This window comes from Cnephaeus nilssonii (genome assembly GCF_951640355.1).
Source record: "Cnephaeus nilssonii genome assembly, chromosome: X".
In the NCBI taxonomy this organism is placed as follows: Eukaryota; Metazoa; Chordata; class Mammalia; order Chiroptera; family Vespertilionidae; genus Cnephaeus; species Cnephaeus nilssonii.
Window position 1 is genome coordinate 84,109,898 of NC_137071.1, and position 16,076 is coordinate 84,125,973.

The window sequence follows — 16,076 nt, forward strand, 5'->3', positions numbered from 1 at the left end:
TCAAACTGAATTTTCAACAATAAAAACATGTTATTTTAAATAAATAATCCATGGTATAGTCGTATGACAAAATGTTATATAACACTTTAAAATGGTGTTTTCAAATACTTAATGGTTTTTGAAAATGTTTCATATCTAAGGACACTTTGAAAAGCCAAGATATAGCATTTTATATATGATATTATCCCAATTTAAAAATATTTTATGTGCACATTAAAAACTGTAAATACATCAAATGCAAGCAGCTATTATTTCTAGGTGTTGAGATTTTTATTCTGGTAATACTTTTCTGTACTATCAATTCTCTACAATGACTATATGTTACTTTCATAATCAGAAAATGCAACAAATGGTATTTCAAAAGTCCCTCTGAAAGTATAACATAAAGAAGAAAAGTTGTCAACTTAATTAATTTATAGTTTGCAAGTGACAGAGAACACTCACCACTTGTTTCTGTAGTAGCCACTAGAATCCATTTATGGAATGCCAGTGACCTTATATTCTCAAGACAACTGCTTATCTGTCTCCCTAAATGAAAGAGGGGGATATGAAGTAAAGACAACAGTCTCTGAGAACAGATGTCTGAAGGGAGATAAAACAAATATCAGGATAAAGTAAAGGGAACATTTTATTAGCATTCCTTAGTCTATATTTTAATTTAGGATTCTTAGACTATAATGTTTCTCCTTATACTAAAAATCCAATACACCAATTGATCAATATAACACCATTAATATTTTTGAATGTTTTCTTAACAGAAAAGGGTTTCCTTCAAGAATTTTACATTGTATGGAGTTTCCTCAAAAAATTAAACATGGATCTGCCATTTGATGCAGTTATCCCACTTCTAGGAATATATCCTAAGAAACCCAAAGCACCAATCAGAAGGAATGCATGAGCCCCTATGTTCATAGCAGCATTATTTACAACTAGAGGCCTGGTGCATGAAATTCGTGCGCGGAGGGTGGGGGGGAGTCCTCAGCCCAGCCTGCAACCTCTCCAATCTGGGACCCACTGGGATCAGGCCTAAAAGGGCAGTTGGACATCCCTCTCACCATCCAGGACTGCTGGCTTCCAACCGCTCACCTGCCTGCCTGCCTGATTGCCCCTAACCGCTTCTGCCTGCCAGCCTGATCACCTGCTAACCACTCCCCTACCAGCCTGATCGACACCTAACTGCTCCCCTGCCAGACCAATTGCCCCTAACTGCTCTCTCCTGCCAGCCTGGTCACACCTAACTACCCTCCCCTGCCAGCCTGGTCACCCCTAACTCCCTAACTGTCCTCCTCTGCAGGCCTGATCGCCCCCAACTGCCCTCCCCTGCAGGCCTGGTCACCCCTAACTGCCCTCCCCTGCTGGCCTGGTTCCCCCCAACTGCCCTCCCCTGCAGGCCTGGTAGCCCCCAACTGCCCTCCTCTGCTGGCATGATCACCCCTAACTGCCCTCCCCTACCGGCCATCTTCTGGCAGCCATCTTATGTCCACATGGGGGCAGCCATTTTTGACCATATGGGGGTGGCCATCGTGTGTGTTGGAGTGACGGTCAATTTGCATATTACTCTTTTATTATATAGAATAGCTAAGATCTGGAAACAGCCCAAGTGCCCATCAGTAGATGAGTGGATTAAAAAACTGGTACATTTAGGTATACCATGGAATACTATGCAGCAGTAAAAAAGAAGAATATCTTACCCTTTGAGACAACATGGAGGGACCTGGAAAGTATCATGCTAAATGAAATAAGTCAGTCAGAGAAAGACAAGTATCATATGATCTCACTCATAGATGGAATCTAAGTAACAAAGTAAACTGATAAACAGAGTGGATCAAGAGACTGGAAGCATGCAACAGAATGTTGAATCTCAGTGGGAAGGCAGGGGAGGGTGGGAGGTAATGGCCTGGGGCTAGGGGGGCAGGGTTAAGTTGGGGGGTTAATGGGGTAAGGAGGACATATGTAATACTTTCAACAATAAAGAATTATTTTTTTAAAAAGAATTTTACATTGTAATCATAAGAGAAATGTCCTATTCCCCATGTTGGAAGGTTGGGAAGGGGTTAATTTGGTTACTTAAAAGACTCAAAAGGAAGGAGACACATGCTGGGATACTTAATCCACCCCCTCAAAACCAATTTGGTTTGAGAAAATACCAAAGAATCTTAGGCATCCATATTCATTCTGCATTAATCATGCTCGATAGGCTGATGAGATAGAGATAATTCTAGTACACTATCTGCTAGCTAAATATACACCTAGAACCCAAATTTTTTCATATTAAAATCAGCTTGGAAAATGGTTACTTCTTGGTTGCTGAGCAAAGTGGGAGTCACTCCAGGTAATCTGGGAGGGAGGGAGAGCCAAGACTTTTCCCCAGCTCCATAGGAGGTCATTACTTGAGCATTCCCAAACTCAAAGCAGGGAATTGGGCTTGGTGAGCTTAATTCTTTTTATTTAAAAGGAAAGGATTTCACAGGTTGATGAGCTGTATCTAACTTGTCACACCAACTAACACACTCAGTGGTCATTGTACACATTATAATTCAAAAGCTCTTTAAGGATTATACATCTAAATCTCCCCTCACTCCTCTCAAACAGGTTGTCATGAGGCCTGATAGATCATTATTTGCCAGGATATTTACAATATTGAGAGGGAGAGCAAGGAGTTGGCTAATAACCCATTAGCAGAAATGAGTCTATCTAATTCAAACCTATACTCTGGCACTTGGCAAAAGAAAGCAGAGACTGAGCGTGAACTTGGCAAGGCAGATATTGTAAGGGTTCTGTAAAGTGGGGGAAGAGAGTTACTCAAATAAAGGAAAAGAATGAGTGAAAGCCCTAAAGGCAGATTTTGCCTACATTAATTCAACAGACATTTATTAAGCCAGCCCTGTGTTGGTACTGCAAATACAAGGAAAGGGGACTTCCCTTAAAGATTTCACAGTCTGGTCGGGAAGATACACACAAGATTTCAAAAATATAGTCAAATCTTACATTTTAATAAAAACTCTGGCAGACAGTCTCTTCTTTGTCTTTCATCAAACATTTATTTACTCTATTATTCCTATTTCTAACTAAGTACGTGGGACCTAGTTAGAAAATAGGGACACAAAATCCAGTAAGGTGGAATCACTGCCCTTAAGGAGCTTCCTATATCTAGTTGGGGAAATAGACAAATCAATAATGTGTTGTCCAGAGTGGTGATTGCGAGGTGGAAGAGGGCATAGAGGGGATAAAAGGTGATGGAAAAAATAAAAAATAAATGAAAAAATAATGTGTGTCATCTAGTTGGGGAAATAGAGAAATCGATAATATACTCCTTAAGGGCAGTGAATCTACATTACACAATGCTTTGAACCCTAGGTATGAGATATTATCAGAGTGCAAAGATAGAACCATTATCTCTGCCTGGAGGGGCTGGAGAAGTCACCTCCAAAGACCTGTCATTGGGTGTGGGACTTAAAGGATGGTTAGGAATTTGTTAGGTTAAAAACAAACACGGAAGAAGACCACAGAGAGAAAGAGAGGACAAATAATGAGGTATTATTTATCAATACTATCATATGTGCTGTATTTGATTCTTCATTCAATGACAAACAATTGAGCACATGCTTTATACCTAGCACTATGTTAAAGTGCCAATTCTCTGAATTTACTAATAAGGATACCAACACACAGAGAGACTTTCCCAGAGCCACGCAGATAGTAAGAGACAAATTAAAACCAAGTTCTGACTCTCTACTAAACGTGCATTTTCCATTCCACCACCCCCACCCCCCGCAAAACTGGATTATATAGGTATACAGTCATATTTGAGAAATGATGAAATATCTGGTTTGGCTATAATAAAAGGGAATGTGGGAGGGGGTGGGAAGTGGCAGCAGAAAATCTGTGGCATGTTTCACTAATTTGCATGTTAAAGTTTACATATCTGATCATTTGCATTCAATTTTAGAAAAGGAGAAAAAATTTCTTTTTTTGTGCCTTTCCTAGAAGATGCTGGAACAGGTACAATGATAACTTTCTAAAGTTTTTAGAAACTTATGACCCCACAACGTTGGGGGCGGGGGGGGGGAAACACAAGGAATTAAAATTGATTCTCAACGCAACCATTTTTTACTTGCAATTACTGTAAAACATCATAAATATTTATTATCTAACTTTCCAGACAATAGCCAGAACCCAAGCAATGATAAGGGAACAGCTGTCTGAAGCAAATATGGAGAAGAGGATCAAACAAAACTGACAACCTTCATATTACTAGTACACCATAACCATATTGTGTTTCTGTTAATTTCATATGTTCTTAGTCCAAAAACCCAAATTGCCCAAATCACCATATATCTTGAAAATTTACTTATCAAATTAAATCTCATTAAATGATCTGAAAATAAGTTAATAGTGTTACAAAATTTTTAAAAAGTGTTTTGCAATAAAGACTGAGTTGTTGAGTAGTGCACACCAATAGTCATTTTATGAGATTTCTATTATGCCTTCAAGGCAGTAATTGAAATGACTTATCTTAATGATCATGGAAAAGAACTGTAACCTGTACTGAGATTTAAGCTATTGGCTTTAAGTTTGTAGATGTTAATGTTTAAGCAAATATTTAGTTTCCATGGAGCACAAAGCATTATAATTAATTTAATGGCTTTTAATAAGAATAACTAAAAACAGAAATGAACTGTAAGCATGGTACTTTCATTTTTTGTAATTTAACATAATTGACAAAAACTACTGATACTTATGCATTTCTTGAATTTATATAATACTTTATCCTTTCATACACATCATACACGTTGTAAATTATGTATCAATTTCCCTTTTAGAAACTGAGTTTGTACTTCTAATTCTTTATAAAACATTGAGACATTTGGAAAAAATTATAGTACTACCGATAATCATTCAGTTAGTCCTTTGGAGGCTGAGCTGTTCCAAACCTTCAGAGGATTTCCTTTCCCCCACAAAAAAGTGGGTTGATATAAATATTAATGAACATATTGATTCATTTTTAATTTTTTAAAAATATTTTCATAAAACAGAAATGAAAGGATTCCCTAATTTCCTAAAGTAGGTTAATCTCAGTTCAAAAGTAAATAGTATGCCTAGTGTGGAAAAAGTACCTACTAACTCCACTATTATTAGTATATTATCTTTAAAATTTTCACTGAATTTATTGGGGTGACATTGGTTAATAAAATTATATAGATTTCAAGTGTACAATTCTATAATACAAGTATTAATTTGTTTTTGAAAACATTATATTGAATTTAAAATGGAAAACAAGGTGTAGAAAAGACCTTAATGTTCTGAATCATTTCTGGTTTTAAAAAATGGTATATATTACTATTTTAAATGTTCCCAGACCAATTCTTTTTAATCCTCACCCAAGGATATTTTTCCCATTGGGAGAGTGAAAGGGAGAGAAGAGGAAGAGGAGGAGGAGGAGGAGGAGGAGGAGGAGAGAGAGAGAGAGGAGAGGGAGTGGGAGGGGTGGGGGAGGGGAAGGGGAAGGGGAGAGGGGGAGAGAGGGGGGAGAGGGAGAGAGAAACATTAATATGAGAGAGACACATTAACTGGTGGCCTCCTGCACGTGCCTCAACTGGGGGCAGAAAGCAAATCCGTAACTGAGGTACATACCCTTGACCAGGAATGGAGCCTGTGACCCTTTGGTCTGGAAGCTAACGCTCTAACCACTGAGAAAAACTGGCCAGGGCTCCCAGACCAATTTTAAAGAAGGAAGAACGCTGGAACCGGTTCTAGTTTTGCACATACATTCTGTGCACCTGAGGAGCTCCAACACATAATCACATGTTGCTGGGAGGTAGGATAGGCTGGTATTCACATTTAGGTTTAAAGGAAGTACTGCCAATACTTTCAAATGTTATCTATGCCTCTCTCCTTGGTGGGTTTTCTGCTCTACTAACATTATACCTTACACTGATCCACAATTATTATGCCATTTTAATGAACAGTCCCTGCTTCAATTAAGGTAAAAAACATTGGAAAGGATAAATAAAGCTAGAATCTATTTTTCAGACTTGAAGAAAAAGGATTTCATTAGCCTTTAACAGAAGAGAAAGAATTTTTGTAGGCTCAACAATAAGGTAAAGAAGAAAGGAGAATTAAGGAAGCAAACCAGATAAATTCTTTCTATTGTTTGGCAGAATGACCTGACAAGTGACCTCTCTGCAGACACTGAATTGTTCCTAATGATGTGAATAATTTACTCCAGCTTCCAAAGGAATAATTTAGTGACTTTTATGCTTCTTAGAATCACAGTAAATGATTAGAGAGGAGACTCAAAGAGAAGTCTGAATAAGGGATCTTTGTCTGGTGTGATCTGTTTCGGAGGCATTTTCTCAAAACTAGCAAATCTCCACAGCTGAGTCTCAGGTTTCCCTTACCTTCCTTTGTCTCCCTGTCAAGCTCTCATCTTGGATCAAGTCCTGAAAGCTTAGATTTTGCATTTCATTTGGTTAGCAGAGTTCCTGACCTTGGTCAGTCCTGGCCCTACTTTTGCTATCTAGGTGTGAGGCTTTGGAGACTCACTTACACCCGACCTGCCATTTGACCTCAGCCAGTACCCTTTTGTTGACTTCCCTTCTCCAGGAAACTGACAGCTGGAAGGGACTCCACCCTGGTGCGTGGCACCAGTTATGGTAATGTCACTGGAATGCATCATTTTCTGACATATTTGCAAATCCACACTTAAAATTGGATTACAAAGAAAGACAATTATAATCCCCAAATGCCACGTGGTAAAGTAACTTTATAGAAGGACATTGAAAAAAACATACAAAAGATTAGGGCAAGTCATTTCACTCCTGTGGGTCTGTTTTACTTATCTGAAATGTGAGGGAGATAATATACAACGTTCCTTCTCACAAAAAAATTTCTAGAATTTGCATTATCAAATTACTTTAGTTTTAAATTTGATGCTTCAAGAGACCTTACTATTAAATTAAATTAAAGAAAATGTCAGCCATATACTATGGGTATTTTGCTATCAACACATTTATTTTAGAATATATTTAACTTGCTTAAAACTATTTCCCTCCCCCAATGATTTCTGTGACCCATAATTCAGAGTTCATCAGGTAGAAGAGCAACTTGTGCTGTATTTTCTGGAAAATTTTGTAAGTTATGTCTCTGTCTATATCCTGCCTAGAGCAGTGGTCGGCAAACCGCGGCTTGCGAGCCACATGAGGCTCTTTGGCCCCTTGAGTGTGGCTCTTCCATAAAATACCACGTGCGGGTGCGCACATACAGTGCGATTGAAACTTTATGGCCCATGCGCAGAAGTTGGTTTTCGGCCTGGGCGAGTCTATTTTGAAGAAGTGGCATTAGAACACTCAAGGGGAAAAAAAAAAAAAAAGAACACTCAAGGGGCCAAAGAGCTGCATGTGGCTCGCGAGCCGTGGTTAGCCGACCACTGGCCTAGAGGATAAACTTGAAAATCTGTTGTTTTGTATTTGTAACAAACAACTGGTTTCACTAAACTTTTCACTGAAATCATTCTATAATTTAATACCCTGTGGAATATAGCCTGGAAATAAAACACCCCTTGCTTCCAATCTTCATAGTAATAAAACAACTATATTATTAATCCTAGATATCACCTAAAATATTACTAAAGAAAAAGATAGAATTATATTCTTTCTGCTGCCATTAGCATAAATTGCTATTACATGGATCCATTGACTTAGCCTTCAAAGTTGACAGTGCCCTTTGGTGGGAAGAAAACACCATGTGTAGACTTATGAAAATAAATACGTGCTATTATACACAGCTAACATTAGTTAGGCATAAATATCATAAACATGCGTGACTATCAGCGAGATTTACCACCAGTGGGTCTAAACAATTTTCCATGAAAGTAAGAATAAAGGTGAAATCATCAGCAGTTTTCCCGGGCTTTATTTCTTGGGATAAAATTATAGTGAACCTTCCTGTAAGATACTATGGCTCTACTACCAGGCCATGGAGTCAGACATGAGATGGAATTCTCGCCTCCACAGCTCCCATATTACAAGCCAAATGACCTTGGGTAACAGTTATTTATTCCTTAAGCCTTAGTGTTCTCTTCTGAAAATGGGGATAATAATGCTTCCATTTATGAGATAGTTATCTTTCTGATTGCAATGAATTATTAAAACATGGCATGATTTAATCCTTAAACCAATATCATCACGATTACTTAAACCTTTCTAAAAGTATCCAAGAAGAAATATATATTTTTTTATATATATTTATGTAATATATATAAAATATATATTTATATTAAATATATATATATATTAGGTTCTATTTCTAACTTATCTGATTTGTTTAAAATCTTTTGCCATGTTTAAATCTCTTTTGAGGTCAATTGAAGCACTTTGTCCTTTCAATGAGAGAGAAAAACAAGGAATCATGCAGGCCCTTTGACTTCTGAGTTTAGTTTGTTTCTTGCAGTACAGATCCTTTCTATGCTTGTTTTCTGCCATCACATGTCATATCCTCATAAGTATGGTTTTCCTGTCCTGAATTGCCTAATTGTATCCATCTCTCTTTAATACCAGCTTTTTTGGAATATAATTCACTATACCATTCAGTGGTTTTTCATGTATCTGCATAGCAATGCAACCCATTAACACAATCTATTTTAAAACATTTTTATGACTCATAAGAGAACCCCATCAGCAGTAATTCACCTTTTTCCTCCAAATTTGCCTCCTCCTCTGCCCCCAGGCCTAGTCAACAACTAATCTACTTTCTTTGTAACCCTGTCAAATTCTTTTTAAAGTCACATTTTGCATATTTAGTAGAACAAACTCAAATATTTATAACATTTTAAAATTTAACTATATATTCTCTCTCTCTCTCTCTCTCTCTCTCTCTCTCTCTCACACACACACACACACACACACACACACACACACACACACGCAAACAGTACTCCCAAATTCACCAAAATCTGGCCTATCATCTTTGGGAATCAAGCAAACATAATAGGCTTAACATGATTGTTTCTTTAGGAGCTTGATTAGTGGTGTGGAAATTATGGATAATCTTTATGAAGTTTAAAATATGCTCTACACTTTATTCCTAAAGGTCTTCAGTATACCTTTAACAGACCCTCCTCATAGGAAACCTCCAATATTTGAAATTGCATTCTGATGAAGGTTTAGGTTGAATATTTCCTCCAAAAGAATAACTTTAAAACCAGACATACAAAAAGGTGAAGTCAAGATATGTATGTAGGCCAGTGCACTCATCTGCCTTGCCCTGTAATTTATAGGCATGTTCATTTTTCTTCTGAAAACAAAATGTGACGTGTGCCAGTTGGTTATATAAACATCATGGGAGGCGGGATTAATATGGTTATATCTAAAGTAACTGTCAAAATTGCTGCAACCAAAAACAAGACCTTATGTAACTTGCAGTTTAATGATTATAAAACAACTAGAGGCCCAGTGCACGAAATTCGTGCATGGAGGGGGCTGTCCCTCAGCCCAGCCTGTACCCTCTCCAATCTGGAACCCCTCGAGGGATGTCTGACTGCCCATTTAGGCCCGATCCCACTGGGATCGGGCCTAAATGGGCAGTTGGTTATCCCTCTCACAATCCAGGACTGCTGGCTCCCAACTGCTTGCCTGCCTGCCTTCCTGATTGCCCCTAACTGCTTCTGCCTGCCAGCCTGATCACCCCCTAACCACTCTGCTGCCAGCCTGATTGATGCCTAATTGCTCCCCTGCCAGCCTGTTTGCCCCCAACTTCCCTCCTCTGCCGGCCCGGTCACCCCTATCTGCCCTCCCCTGCAGGGTTGATCGCCTCCAACTTCCCTCCCTTGCAGGCCGGGTGCCTCCCAACTGCCCTCCCCTGCTGGCCATCTTGTGGTGGCCATCTTGTGTCCACATGGGGGCAGGATCTTTGACCACATGAGGGCAGACATATTATGTGTTGGAGTGGTGGTCAATCTGCATACTACTCTTTTATTAGATAGGATAGAGGCCTGGTGCAGGAGTGGGGGCCAGCTGGTTTGCCCTGAAGGGTGTCCCTGATCAGGGTGGGGGTTCCCTTGGGGCATGGGGCAGCCTGAGCAAGGGGCCTGTGGTGGTTTGCAGGCCAGCCATGCCCCCTGGCGACCCAAGCAGAGGCACTGGTATCTGGAATTTATTTACCTTCTACAATTGAAACTTTGTAGCCTGGAGCAGAGCCAAGCCTCCTGCATGCTCCACCGGCAGCCATTTCTGTTTGAGTTAATTCACCTTCTATAATTGAAACTTTGTAGCCTTAAGCAGAGGCCTGAGCCCGGCCAGGGTGTGTGGAAAGCTTTGCTTTCTCCGTTACCGCGGGCAACCCTGGCCTGGTCTCTCCAGCTCCGTGGCTGCCGCCATTCTGTTTGAATTTGTTTACCTTCTATAATTGAAACTTTGTAGCTTGAGTGGAGGCTTAGGCCTGTCAAGGGCAGGTGGAAAGCTTGTTTCCCTCTGTTGCCTGGGAAACCTTGCTCTAGGTAGCTGTAGCCATCTTGGTTCGGTTTATTTGCATACTCGCCCTGATTGGCTGGTGGGCATGGCTTGGGTGTAGCGGAGGTATGGTCAATTTGCATATTTGTCTATTATTAGGTAGGATATTCAGAAGTCTCTTTAATCTCTAAAGTAAGTACAACAAATATTTTATTTTAAAATATATTAAATAGATGAGATCAAAGCAACCATCATTCCTTCTCTGCCTACTTCAGCCTAATTACCCTCATTCTTTTCAGAATTCCTATAGTATCCTTTATATATTCTATCTTGAATTGTTCTCTCATTATTTCGTATATATTGGTTTTGTTATTGAATTATTATTACACTATTAATTCCATGTGTGTTAAGATCATACTTTTTCTATGTTGCTTATAATACTTAATTCAATTATGAGAACATAAGAGGCACTTTAAAGAATATGTTTGATTAATTATATATTTAATAGACAGAAACCCTGAGAAGAGACATTTTACTTTTGAGTATTTCCAGTTATGACTAGTGACTTTCATTGGATCTACACAATAGAAGGTTAATGTTAATCAAATAGATCCTAATCCCAGTAAAGTTTTTTTTTCTCATTCTTTTTTTAACAAGTGAAAATCTGAAAATACCCTTGGACATGTCATAATAATTTCTTTATGAAAACATGTTTGTAATGTAATTTGAATGCTATAGCAGACATTCAGATTGATACTAACCTCTGAGGCTTGAAAAACATTACCAAGTGCCTATTCAAGAAATTAACATTCATGTGCTATACATGTGTCCATTTCAAGTTGGAAACATGAAAACATCCTACACTCAGTAAACAATGGAAATAACTATTCAAATATTTATATTCTGGATCAAGAAAAGTTTGAGAATTTTCCAAGTCTACCAAGATTTCACATGCCCAATATTTTAAGTATAAAAAATTTTTTAAATTACACTTAATTTTTTAAAAACTTTCAAGTCAGTGTCTATTAAACTGAATTTTAACAAGATGTAGCATATTGACTAAAATAAGGAACTGAGGATCAGTCCCAGAACCTGAAATATCATGACATGGAACAGAATTATCATATAAAACAGAAAAGGAAAGAAAAATAGATTGGTTCCTGGAAACAAAATGACAAATTAAGAAACAATTAAATAGATAGGTACACAATTATACATTTAGACAGTAAGAAAAAATTATGTAAATTAAAAGAAATTATTTTATTTATTTAAATTTTTATTGATTTCAGAGAGGAAGAGAGAAGGGGAGAAAGGGATAGAAACATCAATGATTAAAGAGAATCATCAATCAGCTGCCTCCAGCACACCCCCTACTGGGGATCCAGACCACAACCCAGGCATATGGAATTGAATTGGTTTAGTTGTGCTTGCATACTTTAGACATCCTGGCTTCACCGAATCACAAGCGCGTGCGCGCGCACGCGCGCGCACACACACACACACACACACACCCCTCCGAAACAAACACACACACAAATTCTACTGGAATACTGAAAGAGGAAAATAATAATAATAAGTAAATGGCTTAAATGCTCCAATCAAAAGACATAGAGCAGCTGAATGGATATGAAAACAAGACCTATATACACTGAGTGGCCAGATTATTATGATCTCTAAATGCATAATAATCTGGCCACTCAGTGTGTGTGTGTGTGTGTGTGTGTGTGTGTGTGTGTGTGTGTGTATTAGAGGCCTGACACATGAAATCATGCATGACTGGGGTCCGGCCAGCCTGGCCAGGGGGAGGGGACATGGGCGGTTGGCCAGCCTGCCTGCTGATCGAACGGACAATTGCATATTAGCCTTTTATTATACAGGATATACACTGAGTGGCCAGATTATTATGCATTCAGAGATCATAATAATCTGGTCATTCAGTGTATATGCTGTCTACAAATGACCCACCTCAGAATGAAAGATACACACAGACTAAAAGGAAAGGGATGGAAAAAGACATTTCATATAAATGGAAATGAAAAAAAGCTGGGGTAGCAATATTTATATCTGATTAAATAGGCTTTAAGACAAAAGCTATAATAAAACACAAAGAAGAGTACTACATATGATAAAGGGATCAATTGAACAAGAGGATAGAAACCTTGTAAATATTTATGTACCAAATATAGGAGCACCTTGTTATATAAAGCAAGTCTTGATGCACATAATGGGAAAGATCAACAGTAATATATTCATATTAGGGAATTTTAGCACCCCATTGACATTAATAGATAGATTTTCCAGACAGAAAATCAACAAGGAAACTGCAGCCTTAAATGAGACACTAAATCAGATAGATTTAATTGATATTTACAGAGCCTTTCACCTCAAAACAGCAGAATATACATATTTTTAGATTATACATGGAACATTTTCTAGGATAGACCACAAGTTAGGACACAAAACAAGTCTCAATAAACTTAGGAAGATTGAAATCATATCAAGCAACTTCTCTGACCACAATGGTATAAAACTAGAAATCAATTACAATTAAAAAAAAACATTGAAAAACACACAAACACATGGAGGATAAATAGCATGTTACTAAACAATGAATGGGTTAACGATAAGATCAAGGAAGAAATCAAAAGATACCTTGAGAAAAATGAAAATGGGAACACAACAAGTCAAAATCTATGAGACACAACAAAAGCAGTCCTAAGAGGAAAATTCATAGCATTACAGACCTATCTCAAGAAACAAGAAAAATCTCAAATAAACAATCTAACTTTACACTTAAAGGAACTGGGAAAAAAACAACAGCAAACAAAGCCCAAAGTGAGTAGAAGGAAGGAAATAATAAAGATTAAATTGGAAATAAACAAAATAGAGTCTAAGAAAACAATATAAAAGATCAATGAACCAAGATCTGGTTCTTTGAAAATATAAACAAGATTGATACACCTTTGACCAGACTAAACAAAACAAAAAAAGAGAGAGAGAGAAAACTCAAGTAAATAAAATAAAAAAGGAAAAATATCAAAAGACACCACAAAATTCAAAGGATTATAAGAAAATATTACAAACAACTATATGACAACAAACTGGACAATCTGGAAAAAAATAAATAAATTCCTAAAAACATATAATTTTCCAAGATTGAATCAAGAAGAAACAAAAATATCTGAACAGACTAATTACAACCAATGGAATCAAAGCAGTAATAAAAAAAAAAAAAAAAAAAAAACTTCCTGCAAACTAAAGTCCTAGACCAGATGGCTACACAGGTAAATTTTATCAAACATTCAAAGAAAAATTAATATCTATCCTTTTAAAAATATTCTAAGAAAAATCAAGTGGAGGGAAGACCCCTAAGCTCATATTATGAAGCCAGATTTACCCTGATTCTAAGACCAAATAAAGACATTACAAAGAAAGAAAATTATAGGCCAATATCCCTGATGAACATAGATGCAAAAATCATCAACAAAATATTAGCAGACAGAATTCATCAAAACATTAAAAATCCCATCAAGATCAAGTGGGATTTATTATTGGGATGCAAGGTTCGTACAATATCTGCAAATCAATTAATGTGAAACATCACATATAAACAAAATGAAGGTAAAAATCATATGGTCATATCAATGGATGTAGAAAAAGCATTTGACAGAAATCCAGCATCAATTTATGTTTTAAAAAACACACCTCTCATCAAAGTGGGAATAGATGAAGCATATGTGAACATAATAAAGGCCATATATGACAAACCCACAGCTAACTAAAAGCATTTCCCTTAAGATCAGGAACAAGACAGGGATGTCCACTCTCAACACCCTTTATTCAACATAATACCAGAAATCTAGCCACAGCCATCAGAAAAGAAGAAAAAATAAAAGGCATCCAAATTGGAAAAGAAGTAGCAAAAGTGTCATTGTTTGCAGATGATAACATATTGTATATAGAGAACCCTAAAGATTCCACCAAAAAACTATTAGATAAATAAATTCAGTAAAGTAGCAGGATACAAAATAAATACAGTCAAACCTCAGTTCTCTAATGTCTCTCATCTCGGACAATTTGGTTCTCAATCAAGTTATTCACAGAAAATATGTCTAGATTGGTGACCAAAACTTCAGTTTTCTACCTGACAATCCTTTCATGCTGATACCTCAGCCTGACAAAAAGCGTCTCTCAGGCAACAAACAAAGGAGAGAATGCTTTTGTGGCTGGAAATCAATGATAGGCACAATTTTAAAACATAAATAGGCCATCAAGAGTGCTAATGTTAAGGGTGTGATAGTGTTCACAAGACAACGACAGGCAACTGAAGAGATAGAAAAACTGTTGTTGATTTGGATAAACGAAAATCAGTTAGCCTGTGATAACACTTGGGAGGCAGTGATATATGAAAAAGCAAAGCTGCTGCATGCTGAAAGTGATTCATTTAAGGCTACTAGGGGGTGGTTCAATCAATTTAATAAGTGTTTATTTATAGATTAAACAATAAAAAGAAGTGTTTATTTATAGATTAGACATAAATTTTATATAAGAAAGGTTAAAATGGGATCATTTGTGGGTCTGGAACAGATTAATTCAATTTACATGATTTCTAATGGGAAAAAATGTTTCGGTTTTCAAACAAACTGCTTCTTGAACAGCATTCCGGAACGAATTAAGTTCAAGAACCAAAGTTTCACTGTATCAAGAAATCAGTTGCATTTTTATACACCAATAATGAACTATCAGAAAAGAAAACTAAGAAAACAATCCCATTCACAATTACATAAAAGAAATACCTAGGAATAGCTTGGCCCACATGGCTCAGTGGTTGAGCATCAACCTATGAACTAGGAGGTAAGGGTTTGATTCCTGTTCAGGGCAGATTCCCAGGTTGTGGGCCCAACCCCTAATGGGGGGGCATGCAGGAGGCAACTGATCAATGATTCTCTCTCATCATTGATGTTTCTTTCTCATCCTCTCCCTCTCTGAAATCAATAAAAAATAGATATATATTTTTAAATACCTAGGAATAAATTTAACCAAGGAGTTAAAAGACCTTTTCTTGGAAAATTATAAGACACTGAAGAAAGAAATTGAAGAAGATACAAATAAAGGGAAACATATAACATGCTCACAGGCAGGAAGAGTTAACATTGTTAAAATGTCCATATTACCCAAAGCAATCTATAGATTCAACACAATTCCTATCAAAATACCAATTGTGTAATTCACAAAACTGGAACAAATATTCCAAAAAGACCACAAAGAGCCATAGCTATCTTGAGAAAAAGAACAAAGTTGGAGGTATCACACTGACATCAAACTATACTACAAGGCTATATTAATCAAAACAGCATGGTACTCGCATAAAAACAAACATATAGTTCAATGGAACAGAATAGGCAGCCCAGAAACAAACCCACACTTATATGATCAATTAATATATGACAAATGAGACAAGAACATTCAATAGGGTAGAGAACATCTATCCACTAAATGAGGTTGGGAAAATTGGACACACACACACAAAAAAGAAACTAGACCACCTGGATTGAAGACTTAAATGTAAGACTCAAAACCATAGGCAGTAAGTTCTCAAACATTTCTCTTAGTAATATTTTTTTCTGA